Below are 21,368 nucleotides of genomic sequence, written 5' to 3' on the forward strand. Positions count from 1 at the left end.
ACTAGTGACTGGGGACTTCACACTGCACCGACACTCAACACACATCTCTCCATCTATATATACTATATATATATATATATATATATACACCACATATCTCCCGATCTATATACTATGTATATATATATATTTACTGCATATCTCCCCATCTATATACTGTATATATATATATACACCACAACATATCTCCTCATCTATATACTATATATATATATATATATATATATATATATATATATATATACACTGCACATCTCCCCATCTATATACTGTATATATATATATATATATATATACCACATATCTCCCGATCTATATACTATATATATATATATATATATATATATATTTATATATATACTGCATATCTCCCCATCTATATACTGTATATATATATATATACACCACAACATATCTCCTCATCTATATACTATATATATATATGTATATATATACACTGCATATCTCCCCATCTATATACTATATATACATACACTGCATATGTCCCCATCTATATACTATATATACACCACAACATATCTCCTCATCTATATACTATATATATATATATATATATATATATATATATATATATATATATATATATATACACTGCATATGTCCCCATCTATATACTATATATACATACACTGCATATCTCCCGATCTATATACTATATATACACCACAACATATCTCCTCATCTATATACTATATATATATATATATATATATATATATATATATACACTGCATATCTCCCCATCTATATACTATATATACACCACATATCTCCTTATCTATTTACTATATATATATATATATATATATATATATATATACACACACACACTGCATATCTCCTCATCTATATACTATGTATATACACCTCATATCTCCTCATCTATATACTATATCAGGGGCGTAACTACAGGGGTTGCAGGGGTTGCAATTGCAACCGGGCCCCATGCTCCAGGGGGCCCATCCAGCTCCCCTATACACCTGGATAGGAGTGGCGGTGGGGGCAGCATGTAGAGAAATCACCGTCCTCCTTTTTCCTTCTGTAGCTGCAGGAGGAAAATGGAGGAGATTGGTTCCTCTGTATGCTGCTCCCGCCACTCCTCCTATCCAGCTCACTTGTGTTCTGCTGTCTCTGGGCCCCTGTGTGCTCCCCCGCCCCACTGTGCTCCCTTCCCTCTCCTGCCGGCTGCTACAGGGGATGTGTCACAATAGAGAACCAGGAAGGGGTCGGTAAATATGTAATTTACCAGCTCCTCCCTTTTCTGAATAGACAGAGTCATAGTCAGTGACATTGTAAAAAAAATAAAAAAAAATGATAAAAAATAATACAATTTAAAATACCAAAAAATTGGTAACTTCCAGGATCGCAAAGGTCACACTTGCGACCGGGCCCTTGCATTCCACCACCGCGGGGAGGCCCCAAGATCGCAGGAAGGGGGCCCACTGCAGAACTTGTGAAAGGGTCCCACTGCAGGACCATGATAAAGGGCCCCATTACAAGAGTAAAGGGCCCCAGTATCAGTGGGAAGAGCCCCAGACTTGAAGGGAAGGGCCCCGGCCAGGGGTCCGGGGGGCCCTTCATGGTTTCTTGCACCGGGGCCCTGAAGGTTCTAGTTACGCCTCTGTACTATATATACACCACATCCCTACATCTATATATTATATATGTATATATATATACACTGCATATCTCCCCATCTATATACTATATATACACCACATATCTCCCCATCTATATACTATATATATATATATATATACTGCATATCTCCCCATCTATATACTATGTATATACACCTCATATCTCCTCATCTATATACTATGTATATACCACATATCCCTCCATCTATATACTATGTATATACACTGCATATCCCTCCATCTATATACTATGTATATACACTGCATATCCCTCCATCTATATATATATATATATATATATATATATATACACCGCATATCCCTCCATCTATATACTATGTATATAACGTATATCCCTCTATGTATATACACCTCATATCCTTCCATCTATATACTATGTATGCACACTGCATATCCCAACATCTATATACTATGTATATTCAACTCATATCCTTCCATCTATATACTATGTATATACACTGCAAATCCTTCCATCTATATACTATGTATATACACCTCATATCTCCCCATTTATATACTATGTATATACACCGCATATCCTTCCATCTACAGTGCCTTGCGAAAGTATTCGGCCCCCTTTAACTTTTCGACCTTTTGCCACATTTCAGGCTTCAAACATAAAGATATAAAACTGTAATTTTTCGTAAAGAATCAACAACAAGTGGGACACAATCACGAAGTGGAACGAAATTTATTGGATATTTCAAACTTTTTTAACAAATAAAAAACTGAAAAAATGGGCGTGCAAAATTATTCAGCCCCTTTACTTTCAGTGCAGCAAACTCTCTCCAGATGTTCAGTGAGGATCTCTGAATGATCCAATGTTGACCTAAATGACTAATGATGATAAATAGAATCCACCTGTGTGTAATCAAGTCTCCGTATAAATGCACCTGCACTGTGATAGTCTCAGCGGTCCGTTTAAAGCGCAGAGAGCATCATGAAGAACAAGGAACATACCAGGCAGGTCCGAGATACTGTTGTGGAGAAGTTTAAAGCCAGATTTGGATACAAAAAGATTTTCCAAGCTTTAAACATCAAAAGGAGCACTGTGCAAGCGATAATATTGAAATGGAAGGAGTATCAGACCACTGCAAATCTATGAAGACTTGGCCGTCCCTCTAAACTTTCAGCTCATACAAGGAGAAGACTGATCAGAGATGCAGCCAAGAGGCCCATGATCACTCTGGATGAACTGCAGAGATCTACAGCTGAGGTGGGAGACTCTGTCCATAGGACAACAATCAGTCGTATACTGCACAAATCTGGCCTTTATGGAAGAGTGGCAAGAAGAAAGCCATTTCTTAAAGATATCCATAAAAAGTGTTGTTTAAAGTTTGCCACAAGCCACCCGGGAGACACTCCAAACATGTGGAAGAAGGTGCTCTGGTCAGATGAAACCAAAATCAAACTTTTTGGCAACAATGCAAAACGTTACGTTTGGCGTAAAAGCAACACAGCTCATCACCCTGAACACACCATCCCCACTGTCAAACATGGTGGTGGCAGCATCATGGTTTGGGCCTGCTTTTCTTCAGCAGGGACAGGGAAGATGGTTAAAATTGCTGGGAAGATGGATGGAGCCAAATACAGGACCATTCTGGAAGAAAACCTGATGGAGTCTGCAAAAGACCTGAGACTGGTACGGAGATTTGTCTTGCAATAAGACAATGATCCAAAACATAAAGCAAAATCTACAATGGAATGGTTCACAAATAAACATATCCGGGTGTTAGAATGGCCAAGTCAAAGTCCAGACCTAAATCCAATCGAGAATCTGTGGAAGGAACTGAAAACCGTTGTTCACAAATGCTCTCCATCCAACCTTACTGAGCTCGAGCTGTTTTGCAAGGAGGAATGGGCAAAAATTTCAGTCTCTCGATGTGCAAAACTGATAGAGACATACCCCAAGCGACTTACAGCTGTAATCGCAGCAAAAGGTGGCGCTACAAAGTATTAACTTAAGGGGGCTGAATAATTTTGCACGCCCAATTTTTCAGTTTTTTATTTGTTAAAAAAGTTTGAAATATCCAATAAATTTCGTTGCACTTCATGATTGTGTCCCACTTGTTGTTGATTCTTCACAAAAAATTACAGTTTTATATCTTTATGTTTGAAGCCTTAAATGTGGCAAAAGGTTGAAAAGTTCAAGGGGGCCGAATACTTTCGCAAGACACTGTATATACTATGTATATACACCTCATATCTCCCCATCTTTATACTATGTATATACACCTCATATCTCCTCATCTATATACTATGTATATACACCACATATCCCTCCATCTATATACTATGTATATACACCTCATATCTCCTCATCTATATACTATATATATATATATATATATATATATACACACCGCATATCCCTCCATCTATATACTATGTATATAACATATATCCCTCCATGTATATACACCTCGTATCCTTCCATCTATATACTATGTATATACATCTCATATCCTTCCATCTATATACTATGTATACACACTGCATATCCCTCCATCTATATTCTTTGTATATACACCTCATATCCCTCCATTTATATACTATGTATATAACGTATATCCCTCCATGTATATACACCTCATATCCTTCCATCTATATACTATGTATATACACTGCATATCCCTCCATCTATATACTATGTATACACACAGCATATCTATCCATCTATATACTATGTACAGTATATACACTGCATATTCCACCATCTATATACTATGTATGTACATCGCTAATATAATCTATATACTATGTAAATACACCGCATATCCCTCCATCTATATACTATGTATATACACCACCACATATCTTCCCATAAATATACTATGTATATACACACTGCATATTCCTCCATCTATATACTATGTATATACACTGAAAATCCCTCAACCTTTATACTATGTATACACACCACTTATCCCTCCATCTATATACTATGTATACACACCGCACATCTCCCCATCTATATACTATTTATATATACCGCATATATCCCCATCTATATACTATGTATATACACCACATATCCCTCCATCTATATACTATGTGTATACACTGCATATTCCTCCATCTATATACCATGTATATACACCACATATCCCTCCATCTAAATATTATGTATATACACCACATATCCCTCCATCTATATACTATGTATATACACCACATATCTATCCATCTATATACTATGTATATACACCGCATATCCCTCCATCTACAATATATACTATGTACAGTATCTCACAACCGTGTGTACACCCCTCACATTTTTGTAAATATTTTATTATATCTTTTCAGGTGACAACACTGAAGAAATTACACTTTGCTACAATGTAAAGTAGTGAGAGTACAGCTTGTATAACAGGGTACATTTGCTGTCCCCTCAAAATACCTCAACACACAGCCATTAATGTATAAACCGCTGGCAACAAAAGTGAGTACACCCCTAAGTAAACAATGTCCAAATTGAGCCCAAAGTGTCAATATTTTGTGTGGCCACCATTATTTTCCAGCACTGCCTTAACCCTCTTGTGCATGTATTTCTCCAGAGCTTCACAGGTTGCCACTGAAGTCCAATTCCACTCCTCCATGGCGACATCACAGAGCTGGTGGATGTTCGAGGCCTTGCGCTCCTTCACCTTCTGCTTTAGGATGCCCCACAGATGCTCAATAGGGTTTAGGTCTGGAGACATGCTTGGCCAGTCCCTCATCTTTACCCTCAGCTTTTTTAGCAAGGCAGTGGTCGTCCTTGGAGGTGTGTTTGGGGTCGTTATCATGTTGGAATACTGCCCTGCGGCCCAGTCTCCAAAGTGAGGGGATTATGCTCTGCTTCAGTATGCCACAGTACATGTTGGCATTCATGGTTCCCTCAATGAACTGTAGCTCTCCAGTGCTGGCAGCACTCATGCAGCCCCAGACCATGACACTCCCACCACCATGCTTGACTGTAGGCAAGACACACTTGTCTTTGTACTCCTCACCTGGTTGCCGCCACACACACTTGACACCATCTGAACCAAATAAGTTTATCTTGGTCTCATCAGACCACAGGACATGGTTCCAGTAATCCATGCCCTTAGTCTGCTTGTCTTCAGCAATATGTTTGCAGGCTTTCTTGTGCATCATCTTAATAAGAGGCTTCCTTCTGGGACAACAGCCATGCAGACCAATTTGATGCAGTGTGCGGCGTATGGTCTGAGCACTGACAGGCTGACCCCCCACCCCTTTAACCCCTACAGCAATGCTGGCAGAACTCATATGTCTATTTCCCAAAGACAACCTCTGGATATGACGCTGAGCATGCACACTCAACTTCTTTGGTTGACCATGGTGAGGCCTGTTCTGATTGGAACCTGTCCTGTTAAACCAATATATGGTCTTTTCCACTGTGCTGCAGCTCAGTTTAATGGCCTTGGCAATATTATTATAACCTAGGCCATCTTTATGTAGGGCAACAATTCTTTTTTTCAGATCCTCAGAGAATTTTTTGCCATGAGGTGCCAAGTTGAACTTCCAGTCAGAGACTGAGAGCGATAAAACCAAATTTAGCACACCTGCTCCCTATTCACAGCTGAGACCTTGTTGTAACACTGTTGAGTCACATGACACCGGGGAGGGAAAATGGCTAATTGGGCCCAGTTTGGACATTTTGACTTAGGGGTGTACTCACTTTTGTTGCCAGTGGTTTAGACATTAATGGCTGTGTGTTGAGTTATTTTGAGGGGACAGCAAATTTACACTGTTACAAGCTGTACACTCACTACTTTACATTGTAGCAAAGTGTCATTTCTTCAGTGTTGTCACATGAAAAGATATAATAAAATAGTTACATAAATGTGAGGGGTCTACTCACTTTTGTCCCTCTATCTATATATACCCTATATACACCACACATCCCTCCATCTATATACTGTAAATATACACTACATATAACTCCTTCAATATATTATAAATTCACCTCACATCCCTCTATCTACAGTATATACAATGTATATACACTACACATTCCTCCATCTATATACTGTATATAAATGACACATTTCTCCATCTGTCAGGAGAATAGCCGAAGGAGAACTAGCAATATTGCCAATACTCAGCATGGCCACATCCTTCGCATGTGTGTGGCGGCAAGAATAGGCAAATGCGCGTGCACGATGGCACTCACAGAAGTGAAAGATTCTGGCACCTACTGGCCTATAAAGGACAGCTGCTATGCTCAATAAATTGCTAGATGATCCTCAGCCCCCCCCTTGTGTTCCTGTGCTTCTGTGTATTCTGATCTTGAATTCCCTGCTACTAACCCAGTTTGCCTCTGATCTGTCTTATCTCCATCCCTGGCTCTGACCCCTGGCTTGTACTACTCTGGGAATTTCGTGACTCTGCTGCTACCTGATTGCCTGTGTATGACTGACTTCTGCGTTTGCTACTGACTCTGCTGCTACCTGATGTATGACCCCGGCTTGTTCATGTTCCTGCTATCTTCCTCTGCTCCTGACTGATCAACCATGCATGACCCCTGGCCTGACTGATCCTGTTTCCTGTCTCGTCCTGCTGCCAAGTATGCCTGGGATTTTTGAGGGACACATGCCCTGCAGTGCATCCTGCTTGTTCCTGCCATTATCTGGTGATCATCTCCTCAGCTCTTCAACCTACCACAGCTGGCAACCCATGGCATCCAGTGAAGAGTGTACAGGAAGGATACTTCCAATTGGAGGGTCGCTTGCAAAACCTAATGGTGTCTTCTGCTCCTGCAGACTCTAGTTCACCTTCTGCAAGCATTGCATCTTCTTCCCCAGTCCAGCAATGCACCACCTCAGCTCATACTGTGGTGGTTCCACCTCCTGAACCACAAATGCCAACTCCTGAATGTTTTTCTGGTGACCGAAAGAAGTTTAGAGCTTTCAAGAATGCCTGCCTGTTATATTTAGGCCTTCAGCCAAGAACTTTTTCCCTAGAGATCGTGAAAGTGGAGTTCATTATTTCCTTGTCCGATAAACCTCAGGCTTGGTCCCACAACTAGCTGGAACAGGAGAATCCTGTTCTTAACTCTTAATGCATTCTTTGAATCTATGACGCAATTTTACAATGACCCACAGCGTATGGCCATCAATGAAGCTTCCCTGCATACCTTGCAGCAGGGACGGCACCCAGTGGAACATTATACAGTGGACATTTGCAAGTGGTTTGCAGATACTGGGTGGAACGACACGGCTCCCAGATATCAATACTGGCTGAGTCTGTTTGGAGCCCTCATGGAAGAGCTGGCTTGAGTAGAGGCAGCCTCTTCACTATAAGGTTTGATTCAGCTGGCTATTTAACTCGATAGCTGCCTGTGGGAGCGGCGGTCAGAATGGTCCCAAGCTTTCAGACCTACCTGGATGTTGCCCAAAATTGGCAAGCCAATCTTTGTCTTTATTGTGGAGGAGCCAGACATTTTCTGCGCAACTGTCCTGTGAGACTCAGTAAGTCTTCTTCACGTAGTCCTGCGTACTTCTAGGTCTCTGGATCTTTTCCATCTCCCCTTATTCTGCCTGTCTCGTTGCAGGTGGCAGAAGGGGAGGTTCGACTTCTACCAGTAATTGATTCTGGTGTATGCAGCTGCTCTCTGGACTTGTCCCTGGCAAAAAGATTTCGTATACCTCTCCACACCAAAAAACTGAGACTGGTGGTACATTTCGCTGATGGCTCCATGCCCAGCTCAGGACCTGTCACTCAAGAGACTGCACCTATTTTCACTTTCACAGACCCTGGCCACCAAGAATTAATCTTTATTGATGATCTGTGCTCACCAATGTCCATGTCATTCTGGGAATTTCGTGGCTGCAGGCGCATAATCCACAGATTGACTGAGCCAAAAGGGAAGTTTCTTTACATTCACTTACTGCTTGCAGCACTGCTTTGTCCCTGAATCCAGAGACTTTACAAGCTGTCCGACCATCCAGCCAGTTCCCAACACCAGCCAGAATGTTCCATAGGCTTACCATGAGTTTCTAGATGTTTTAGACAAAAAGAAGGCCAATATCCTTCCACCTCACCAGCCGTATGAATGCCTAATTAAATTGCTCCCTGATGCTGAAATTCCTTTTGGGCGCATATTCCTTCTATCCCAAATTGAGCTTGAAGCGTTTCAGCAATATGTCGTTACAAAATTAAAAAAAAGGGGTTTATCTGTCCTTCTTCTTCTCCTGCTGGTGCTGTCATGTTCTTTGTTGAGAAGAAAGACCACACACACTGGGGATCATGTGTGGACTACAGGGAGCTTTACAAGATCACCCTAAAGAATTGCTATCCGATCCCTCTCATACCAAAACTCTTCCAAAGGTTTCAAATTGCCCAGATCTTCACAAAACTAGATCTGCGGGGCACCTATAATCTTGTTCGTGTGGAAAATGGCTTTCTGAACTTGATTCGAACATTTTGGATAGCTCGTTATGTTGTTCAGACTTTGCAATATATAGGCCACGTTTCAGAACTTTGTGAACAATATTTTCCAAGAATTCTTGGGCAACTTCGTGATCACCTACTTAGATGACATATTCATCTTATCTGCCACAGAATACATGTGAAAAAGGTTCTACTAACTATATGTTAAGATGTAAAAGTGTGTCTTCGAAAAAATATCTATCCAGTTTTTGGGCCTTATTATATCCATAGGCGGGATTGCAGTGGATCCACAAAAGTTGAAAGCTATCCTTTATTGGCCAGCCCCCTCTAAAAGAAAGGCAGTTTTTCCACCATTATTTCCCCAAATAACCAATTGACTCACAAGCATGCCCGATTCCAAAGCACTCAGGAAGCCCAGAAAGCCTTTGATATATTAAAGACTTTGTTCATTTCTGCACCAGTACTACAACATCTAGATCCTGCCCTGCCTTACATTCTGAAGGTCGATGCCTCAGAAGTGGCCACAGAGGCAGTCTTTAACTCAGCACCAGGTGCCCAAGACTTTACTTCACCTGTTGGCCTTCTTCTCACGAAAAATGAGCCAGCTAGCAAAAAATTACCATGTAAGTCTTTAGGAGCTGTTGGCCATTAAACATGTGCAGAAAGGAAAAATTTGTTTAGTTTTGTTTCGGATAGATTCATTATGTTACTAATTTCATTTTGTTAGTTTGTTTAGTTTTGTTTTGTTTTCATTTAATTTAATTTATATTTGTTTATTAATTTTCTAACAAATTAAAATGTTTTGGAAAGATTCAAATTTGGATTGGTTGAAAAATGATATACCAATTTGAATTCTATGTGAAGAATAGCTGTTTTTATAAGCAGCAGGCCGGGAAGCTGGCTGCCGCGTCCTTAACAACCAATGACTTCCCCACTGACAGTTGAAATGTAAACAAAAAATGTGTGGGTCTCCCCCTAAGCCCTACCAGGCCCTTAGGGTCTGGTATGGATTTAAGGAGAACCCTAAGCTAAAATTAAAAAGAAAAACTGTGTGGGGTCCCCCCCAAAATCCATACTAGACCCTTTTCCGAGCATGCAGCCTGGCAGGCCAGGAAGGGGGGCTGTGAGCGAGCAACCCCCCTCCCCCTCTTAAACCATACCAGGCCACATTCACTTAACATGTGGGGGGAGGTCAAAGGGCCTGGCATGAATTGGGGGTGGGCCCCACGCTGGGTTTTTTTTTCAGAATTTTCTATTACCGGCATTCTTTTCTTTACATTTCAGCTGTCAGTGGGGAAGCCCACCAACAGCTGATCAGTCATTGATTAGAAAACGAATAAACAAAACGACTTTTAACTAATTTCAACAAAATTCTTTACTATTTCATTCGGAGAGTCGGATGTATAACCAAAAATTCTTCCGAATATGTATTCAGACCGAAAAAAATTGCACATGTCTATTGCCCATAAAGTCTGCATTGGAAGAATGGAGATACCTGCTGAAAAGTTCCGCTCATCCCTTTATGATATTTACAGACCACAAGAACCTGAAATATTTCAGAACCGCCAAATGTTTAAGAACCTGGCTAGCACGATGGACCATTCAGGGTCCAAGAATGGGAAGGCGGACACCCTTTCCGAAAACCCCTGAAATTGCAGCACCCAGTACCATTCTGTCCGCACAGAACTTTTTGCTAATTCAGCAAGATCTGAGGGCATCAATCAGGCAAGCTATATATTTTTTTTAACAAAGACTCTGGAGAATAAAATGGAGGTCATTGCAATATTTTTTGTCACATGTTGTCATGTTTCGGTATTTGCGCAGCTGTCTTTAAAATGCAATTTTTTTGGAAAAATTATGAAAAATCACATTTCACTGCATTTAAAAAAACTAAACAGTAAATTTAGCCCATTGTTTTTGTATATTGTGAAAGATTATGTCACGTCGAGTAAATAGATACCCAACATGTTACGGTTTAAAATTGTGCACACCCGTGGAATGGCGACAAACTACGGTCAATAGAAATCTCAATAGGCGACGCTTTAAAATTTTTTAATGGTTACCAGTTTAGAGTTAGAGTGTAGCTCTTTTTTTAAACTATTGCTCACACTCTGGCGATCGCGGCAATACCTCACATGTGTGGTTTGAACAGCGATTTAATTTGCGGCTCGACTTCCGTATACGTTTTCTTTTGTGCGCAAGCTAACGGTGACGGGGGCGGCTAAAATGTATTTATTATTTTTTCCTATTTATTTTATTTATTTTTTAACTTTATCACAGGTTTTTTTTTCAAAACGCCGAAAATTGCATTTTTGAATACATTTGTTTTTTAAATCTGCCGCCTTTTGCAGCAGAGTAACCTGGACGTGATGTCATGGACGCCGCCTCCGGGGTACTTCATCGGAGACCCGATCGAAGCCACTTTTGGCTTTGATCGGAACTCCATCCAGCCGGCGGACGCGCCGGCTGGTTGTTCGGGTCTCCTGGTGGGACAGGAGACCCGGGCAAAGTGACAGAAGGCGGCAGGAGGGGGGGGGGGGACGTCCCCTCCCGCTCACCCAGGTAACGATTGATCAGCTCCCGAGCCGCATCGGTCTTTACCGACGGAAAGCCAACCGCCGTCTCTAAACCACGGTACCAGGATGGTGCCTCTAGCTAGAGGCATCACCCCGGTATAACACTGTTAAGTTTGCCGACGTACCCCTAGGTCACTTTGCGGTAAGTGGTTAAGATAAGACTGCAAAGATAACTTGTCAGCATAACAAGGGGTCTAACGCTACGTCTTGGGGTTTGTTGAGATCACTGCCAGTTCTGGAACAATCATGGAAGATGATATCTATGGATTTTATAGTGGACTTGTCCCCCTCAGAAGGGTTTATTACCATCTTGGTGGTAGTGAACTGTCTCTCCAAAAAGGTACACTTCTTGCCTGAGATAGGCACTCCTTTTGCTTTGGATACAGCAAAAATATTTCTAAAAGAAATAGTCAGGTTGCACGGATTACCGAACAACATCATTTCCAAGAGAAGGGTGCAGTTCACCTCTAGATTTGGGGGAACTCTTTGCAGGGTCTTGGAGACTAACGTTTGCCTATCCTCTGCTTAACATCCACAGAGCAATGGCGAGATCAAAAGAAATAACCAAACTTTAGAACAATACCTACCTACGGTGTTTCTGTACTTTCTCTCAAGATGACTGGGTGTCCTTACTCCTTTGTACTGAATTTGCATATAATTCTGTGCATGTTGACACCAACCAGTCCCCTTTCTGGACAAACTATGGGTTTAATCCCTCTTTCCTGCCAAACATCATTCCGGATGCATCAGTTCCTGCAGAACAAGTCTTAAATTGTGATGCACTCCAGGAGGCTATGCAGAAGGCTCAAGGGGACTACAAGAAGCACTATGACAAGGGAAATCCTGTCCTTAAAGCTGGGGACAAGGTGTGGCTTTCGTCAGCAAATCTTATACTCTCTTCTCCTTTCCAAAAATTGGGGCCAAAATTTGTTGGTCTATTTGAAATCCAGAGGGAAGTTAACCCAGTGTCATTTGAACTTGCACTTCCTTTAAGGTTCATCCGGTATACCATGTTTCTCTACTCAAGCCAGCTGTAGCCAGTCCATTTCCTGTAAGAGAAGAGCCACCTCCATCTCCAGCCTTTGGGGGGGGGGGGGGAACAGAAGTTGAAGCTATTTTGGTAAATTCAATATCTCATCAAGTGGAAGGGGTACTTTTCGGAAGAAAAGTCTGGGGAACCTGCAGGCAATGTGCACACCCCTAGGCTCTTGTGAAGATTCTTTAACAGACATTAAGAAAAACTGGCCATTTAGGTATCCGGAGGCTTCCCCTTGGAGGGGAGGGGGGGACCCTATCAGGAGAATAGCCAATACTCGATATGGCTGCATCCTGCTTGCTCCCGTGCGAATTGGCATGCTTATGTATGCAGCAGCGTGAATTGGCGAATGAGCGTGCATGGTGGCACACACAGGACGTGATAGATTCTGGTGCCCACTGGCCTATAAAGGACAGCTGCTCTGCTCACTAGATTGCTGGATGATCGTCAGCTGCCACCCCCTCCCCCCCCTATTTCTCCTCGTTCCTGTGCTTCTGTGTATTCTGATCCTGGATTCCCTATTACCGGCCCAACTTGTCTCCATCCCTGGCTCTGACCCCTGGCTTGTACTATTGACTCCGCTGCTGCCTGATTACCTGTGTATAACCCTTGCTTGTTCATGTTCCTGCTATCTCCCTCTGCTCCTGACTGATCAACTGTGCATGACCCTTGTCTTGGCTCCTGATCCTGTTTCCTGTTTTGCCCTGCTGCCAAGTTTGTCTGTGACTTCTGAGGGACACCTGCCCTGTAGTGCATCCTGCTTGTTTTTGCCATTATCTGGTGATCATCTCCTTAGCTCATCAGACTACCACAGCTGACACCCCGTGCTTCTTTGGGCACTGCATCTTCTGTATCACCTTCAGGGATGCTCTGCACTCTCAGCACTCCGGCCTCCGACCAGGTACGTGACACTATTTATATACAAAGTACAGCACTGCGCAAACGTTTTAGGCAAGTGTGAAGAAATGTTGTAAAATAAGAATGCTTTCAAAAAATATATTGTTCATTTTTATCAATTTACAAAATGCAAAGCGGGCAAACAGAAGAAAAGTCTAAATCAAATCAATATTTGGTGTGACTACCCTTTGGGTTCAAATCAGCATCAATTCATGCACTTGCACACTTTGTACACTTGCACAAAGTCAATGATTTTGTAGGATTAGAGTCAGGTGTATGATTACCCATTATACCAAGCAGGTGCTAATAATAATCAGTCTCATATTAACTTGAAACATAGTCATTAACTGAAACAGAAACAGCTGTGTAGGAGGTTTAAAACTAGATAAGGAACAGCCAAACTCTGCTAATAAGGTGAGGATGTGGAAGATAGTCTCATGTCAGAGGTCATACACCATGGCAAGACTCAGCACAGCAACAAGACAAGGTAGTTCTGCTGCATTAGCAAAGTCTCTCTCAGGCAAAGATTTGAAAGCAGACTAGGACTTCAAAATTTGCTGTTCAAGCTCTTTTGAAGAAGAAAACCTTTTCCCACTTCCACAGCACAAATCCTCCTCCACAACTTAAATCACTCCTCCCAGCACAATCCCCCCTTCTTCCCCATCCTACATGTAGCCAGGAGTTAAATTCCTGTGTTATCAGGAGACACTCTGCAGCACTTGCTACAGTGATGCTGCTTCCTCTAGTACTCAGCCTGGACTCTATGTGGTCACATCCTAAATGCAGAGTGAATAAGACCTGAGAGTGGAGCAAAGACTCTTGGGACAGATAGTCCGAAGAGCCAGGTTTTGCACTAAAATCAGACTGCTATAGACTACAAGTTCAAGCCGGCGGGAGAGAGAACAGAATGCTAGGAGAGGTGATATATAGCCTGTGCTGGGAGGGGGATCGTCCTCTTGTGACCTCAGCCTTTATTTGGAAGCAGTGACCCAGATGATCGGAGGAGTGCGAGTCGTTGCTGCGGCCTACGCAGCAAGGGGGAGCCTCCAGCAAGAGCGTGGAGCTTCATTTGCCAATGGCAGTTTCAGTCTCCCTGTTGGCAATCAGGAGGCCACATTCATCGTCCGCAACACAGGTCTAGCTGAATTGCTGTGTGCAGGGTGTACGGTCTAACACCCTTCTTCCTGATTACAGCATCCGCAGAAGCCTGTTTCAGGACCTTCTCGCCATTGCTACAAGCCTTGTGTTGTTCGGATTGGTGAGCGGGCAGAAGCCCATCTAATTTACACCCCTAAGAAACACTGCATGCAGAGGCCTTTAACCCCTTTACCACCGGAGGATTTTGCTGTCTTACGTCTGGGCCACTTTTTGCGATTCGGCACTGTGCGACTCTAACTGACAATTGCGCGGTCATACAATGCCATACCCAAACTAAATTTACGTCCTTTTTTTTCCCACAAACAGAGCTTTCTTTTGCTGGTGTTTGATCACCTGTGCGATTTTTACTTTTTGCGCTATAAACAAAAAAAGAGCGACAATTTTGAAAAAATAACAATATTTTTCAAATTTTTTTATATGAAATTCCCCCCCAAAAAATGTAAAAATCTAAATTTTTTATCATTTTAAGCCAATTTGTTTTCTGCTACATATTTTTGGTAAAAAAAAAAATCGCAATAAGCGTATTTTGATTGGTTTGCGCAAAAGTTATTGCGTTTACTAACTAAGGGAAAGATTTCTGTCATTTTTGGTGTTTTTTTTTCTTATTAACGAGTAATGGCGGCGATCTGCGATTTCTTTTGCGGGACTGCGACATTGCGGCGGACAGATCAGACCATTGACTGACATTTTTGACACTTTTGGGGGTACCAGTGACATTACTACAGTAATCAGTGCTATAAATATGCACTGTTACTGTAAAAATGGCACTGGCAGGGAAGGGGTTAATTTTCTTGGAGAGGGAGGGGTTAATGTATGCCTGGTGCTTACTGACGTGTGTGGGGGGAGGGGACTGAGTGACACAAAGACAGATCGCAGGTTCAGCTATGCTGAACCCTGCAATCTGACCGTGCCTGTCACTTAGGAGATCCGCCCGCTTTGTTTACACAAGCAGGTGGATCTCCAGACTCGATTCCCCGACGATCGGGGAAGAGCAGCGGCGATCGCCGCTGCTCCTCCCCTGGCCCGACTCCCGCTGTTACTGAATACGGCGGGAGCGAGCCTCTGGCGGCGCGCGCGCGCCGCCGAGAAGGGGGAGTGTCTGCCGACGTAGGTCTACGTCGCCAGACCTACAAGAGCCACTTTGCCGCAGTAGAGCTCTAGTGAGCAGACGGCAAGTGGTTAATTTGCTTCTCTCATCTAAGCCTCATAAAGGAGACACATTTACTTTGCTTCTCTCATCAGAGCCTATTTAGGGGACAGTGTACACTTACAACATTGGATGTTAGATTTCAGGACCTGTACTGGGCCCTTATTTGAGCTAGCTAGAGACACAGAACATCCACAACAAAAGGACTCCTCTTGCTCCATTTTCTGATTACTGTTTTGCCAACATCTTCAATTAACTGTTTCTTTTAGAAACCAGTGTCTTTTAGTTTTGTGATTGATCCATGAGGCATTTTTAAACCTTTGTGTTCATTGTGGGGTTGTGGCACCAGGGGTCTGACACCAAGCTGGTCATTCTCCTTCCCTTCTCCTTACCTGTGGTCATAGGCCTTATTCAGGTTACAAATTGCTGTTGCTCCTTCTCATCGATATCCTATGCCCACAATTATTCTGTTTATTGTACTAAAGGTAATAACTTCACGTGTGTCTATGCTATACCTTGTTGGTCTGCTTACTGCAAAACATTAAGAATTATTTGCTTACTGTGTTATAGTTTTGTGTGCACTGTTACAGTCAGAAATCTCTGAACCCATGGTGTCAAAGGGGTCGGGAGACTTCCAAGGTCAGGGCAACCACTGGGATCAAGGGGACTTCATAGGGGTAGCGCTACATACACAAATGCCCATCCCCTCAATTCCGCCTTCCAGCACAAATCCTTTTTTATTCCAAATCCCCCTCCCCCTCAGTACAAATCCTCCTTCCCCCTAATCCCCTCTCCCAGCACAAATCCCCCCCATCTCCCCTCCAAGCACAAATCCTTTCCCCCCCTTTTAGCACGTATTCTCCCCCCCCCCCCCAATCCCATCTCCCAGCACAAATCTTTTTGCCACTTCAGCAGCACAAATTCGCCTCCACCACTCAAATCCCCCCTCCCAGTACAATCCCCACTTCTTCCCCATCCCACCACAAATCCCCACCCCCTCAATTTTCCATTCCTGTACAAATTCTTTTTCACACCAAATCCCCCCAGGATAAATCCTCTTCTTCCCAATCATCCCTCAAATCCATCCTTCCAGCACAAATCCTTTCCTCTTTTCTAGCATAAATTGTCTCTCCCAAATCCCCCCTCCCAGTAAATCCCCTGGCACATCCTGGCACAAATCCCCCCCCCCCCATCCCTCTCCAGCACAATTATCTTTCAACACCATAAATCCGCCCTCCTAGCACAAATCCTCCCAGCCAAATCCCCCCTCCAAGCACAAATCCTTCCTACCCCAAACAAAAGTCCTCTCCCCCTTCTCCCAAAATGCCCCCAGCACATATCCAATTATATCCTTCCCCCTGCAAAACACGTCTTCCAGTGTAAATGCTTTTTATCTGTATCCCCCTCTCCTCCCAGGTCACTGTATTCCCCCTTTGCAATTTCCCACTTTCCCTATTAAACTATTTACAGACCTCAGTTTAGTGTAGCTGATGCAGGGGGGCATCCCTCCTCCCTGGCTTCTCCTCCTGGCCAGTGTACTTGACAACTCCAGAGCCAAGGAGGTGCCTGGGTTTGGTTTCTATTGGCTCTGAAGGAAATTATTGTGACAGGCAGACAGGTACTCTCCTCACTAGTTACCCCTCAGAAGGGGGGATCACAGTATCTGGGACTCCTGGCAACCCACAAAAGATGCAGGGTGAATGCAGTCTAGCACGCCCCTACCAGGTAAATTAGTGGAGCCATTGGTGGAACAATTTTGGGTACTGGAGTCTCCAGACTCCAGCCTAGATTCACAAGATGCTGGGATTAGGTTGAAATCTTTGGACAGTCCTACTGAATCTGGGACAGTTGGGGGGTACTGTATGTATAAACACACACAACCTTCCATCTGCACTCTGTAAATATACACAGCCTGCACTCTGTACAGTTCTCACCAATTCAAACATCTGGATCTTCTCTTTTACATGGGGGTCATTATGTTTTGTCCATTTCCATCTTAAACTATAAATAAAGGCAAAACTTTTTTTTGGTTTTAAATAGAAGGGGGAGAGATTAGAACCCCTGTCTGGTTCTTATTGCCCCTGTTTGGAAGATTCACCCTCTCCATTTGCCCTGTTTCCCATTATAATTGAAAGTGAAAGTAAAGGAAAATCCCCAATTTTAGGATGTCCCCACAAAAGTAATAGAGGGGAAAATCTTCCAACGGGGTTCTGGTAACTTTGGGGGTCCCCAAGGGATTCCCCTAATTTGCAAGGATTTCCTTTTACTTCCTGTTTTGGCTATGGGATAGGAAGTGACGGGAAATCTCCTCAATAGGACCCAGATGGCAAAGAAAAATTTTTACATTTTGTATATAATTCTCCTTTATATATTATGACTCTTCCCGTCAAAGCTGATGCAGTAAAAATTAAATGCCTATGCATTATGTACAGGAATAAGCACAAAAGTGTTCAAATGAAAAGCAATACCTGTATAAATATGCACAAAGTATCCAAATGAAATACATCTGCTAATGAATTTCCAGTTGATTGCCGCTCTGTTTGTTGCTTATCAGCCAAAACTGGTCTCCTTATGGCCTGCTGAAGGACAGGTAAACTAGTGTTCTTAATATTTACTAATACTACCTCTTTTTGCACAAACAAATTAATATTTACATATATTTATGAACTGGAGCAACAGAGGATCCTCCGACACCCGGCACAGAGGATCTCTAACCAGCCCAGAACACACAGCCTCCAGACTGGGACACAGAATCCACACTGCAGCGGTGAACCCCTTTAAGGTTAAGTTCACGTCTGAGTAGATGTGGGAATACGTGTAAATTGCCCTGTTGCCCGGTGCTGTTTAGCAGATGTGTGGGTGTGCCATTAACCCTAATGGAACCCCCACTCACTGGAGACTGCAGCGCAGTTTATTGTGCTGGGACCTGCACAGCACTATACAGTTTCCCTGTGGCTGTGTTTTTGGAAAAGGTTCAAGAGCCTTTTACCATCATTTTCTGTAGGTACAGCAGCCCATTCAAATAAAAAGGCTGCTGTGCCCATCCAAAGCTGCTGCCCGGAAACTGGCATAGTATGAACCAGAGGCAAAACTAGAACCTTCAGGGCCCTGGTGCAAGAAACCATGAAGGGCCCCCCGGAGCCCTTCCCTTCAAGCCTGGGGCTCTTCCCACTGATCCTGGGGCCCTTTACTCTCGTTGCAGGGCCCTTTATTGCGGTTCGCAGTGGGACCCTTTCACAAGTTCTGCAGTGGGCCCCCTTCCTGCCATCTTGGGGCCATCACGGTGGTGGAATGCCAGGGCCCGGTTACAAGTGTGACCTTTGTGATCCTGGAAGTTCACCCACTGGTGTCAGTAGTTTTTATTTTTTGGTATTTTAATTTAATAAAAACATTTTTTATTATTATATTTTTTTTTTACAATGTCACTGACTATGACTCTGTCCATTCAGTAAAGGAAGGAGCTGGTAAATTACATATTTACCGACCCTTTTTGGTTCTCTATTGTGACACATCCCCTGCAGCAGACGGCAGGAGAGGGGAGGAAGCACAGTGGGAGGGGGCGGGGCAGCACAGTGGGGGGGGACCAGGGAAGCACACAGGGGCTAAAAGACAGCAGAACGCAAAGTGAACTGGATAGGAGGAGTGGTGGGGCAGCATACAGAGAAACCAATCTCCTCCATTTTCTTCCTGCAGCTACAAGAGGAAAAAGGTGGACAGTGATTTCTCTACATGCTGTCCCCGCCGCCCCTCCTATCCAGGTCTACAGGGGAACCTCACAGGCCCCCTGAAGCATGGGGCCCAGTTGCAATGGCAACCCCTGTAGTTACGCCCCTGGTATGAACCTAGACAATAAGCCTACATACTGTCTTGTGCTTACCATGATGACAGCCTACTGAGAAATTGAAAGTCTAATACTTTGTTACAGGTTTGTATCATATTACATTGGCTACTCTTTGGGCCAATTCACCCTATATACGATGATAGATGTTTTACCGTATGGCAAAGCATCTGTCACTGCAGGGACTCACAGGAAACAACTATTTCCTATGTGTCCTATTCACACTGCATCACAGCCCTGCGCTGCAGCATGCTGCAATAAATTGCAGAAACGCTTAAATTTATCGCAGCGCCCCATCCAGAATCACAGTGTTGGGCAGAGCAGCAGCAGTGCGCATGGCAGCCGCCATTTACGGCATGGGCTCTAAAGGTCCGTCACGGTAAGCCGGACCTTCAGAGTAAATTCACCAATGACGTCATCGGCTGCATGCACTAGGAATATCTCCTAAAATGTGCAAGTTTAGAAGATATTCACAGTACCTATAATAAGGCTTACCTGTAGGTACAAGTAAAAAAAGAGAGTTTACTTTCTCTTTAATGCTACTGACAGACTGCATCATAGTTGCCAATTTTGACTTTATCTTTAGTACCACTTTAATGATTTCTGACCATGAACTGGGACTGTTACACACAGCAGGTACACTTGGAGTAGCTGGAAGTCTACCTATACAGGCAGTCCCCGAGTTACGAACATCCGAGTTACGAACGACTCGTACTTATGAACGGATGTAAATTTTGGTCACTTGTGCTCTACGCTGGTCCCGGATACCGCTGAGCAGCCATCTTGCACCGCCAGACACATTCCACACTGCAGTAGTGTATGTATTGCATGGCCACAAGAGCCCCAGATAACATGACTGCATGCCCAGAAGCACCCGAAACATCCCACATCCCTGCACAGGCTGAAGTTACACTTAAAAATGCACTGTTTCAACTCACAAACAAATTCGACTTAAGAACAAACCTACAGGCCCTATTGTGTTCGTAACCCGGGGACCGCCTGTATACAGTACCTTCTACCTGTGCATTGCCTATGGCAGTAGAAGCTCATTCCCTCCATTCAATGCATGGGTGATCAGCTAAACCTAACAAGTGACTGGCAGCCATGAAACACTAAGACCAGCCTAAGCACTAAGTCTTTAACTAACTTGAACACAATCGCAACAATGTTTATATCTCTTGCTTCTGCATGATATGGGAAATGACTTGCTACACTTTTATCAAAAAACAATGCTCACATCTAACATACCCCCCGAATTCAAAAAGAGTGTCATAGAAACTCTTCAGAAATCTGTCTACGTGGTAGTGCGTCAAATGGTGGAACCGATTCATGTTTGGGTCGGTAAGGTGTATGTGAATCTGTCACGACTCACATAGAACTGTCACAAGCTATTTGGTGAAATGGGGAGAGCAATGGAAATGTATTAAATACCAGTGAAAGTGGAACTAAAGTGGAAAAATAAAAAATTGCGAGCAAGCAAGCTCTTTATTACAGAAAAGTCATGCCAAGTCTCTTCTGCAATAAAACAAACTTTTTTGCCTGTTCTCAAGCTCACAACACAAATTACACACAATTTCTAATAAAAGTGCAGTGGCAGAACTACCAGGGTCTCAAAGGTCGCACTTGCAACTGGGCCCTAGCG

The sequence above is a fragment of the Pelophylax lessonae genome (assembly GCF_965119305.1).
Source record: "Pelophylax lessonae genome assembly, chromosome: 13".
NCBI classification, from domain to species: domain Eukaryota; kingdom Metazoa; phylum Chordata; class Amphibia; order Anura; family Ranidae; genus Pelophylax; species Pelophylax lessonae.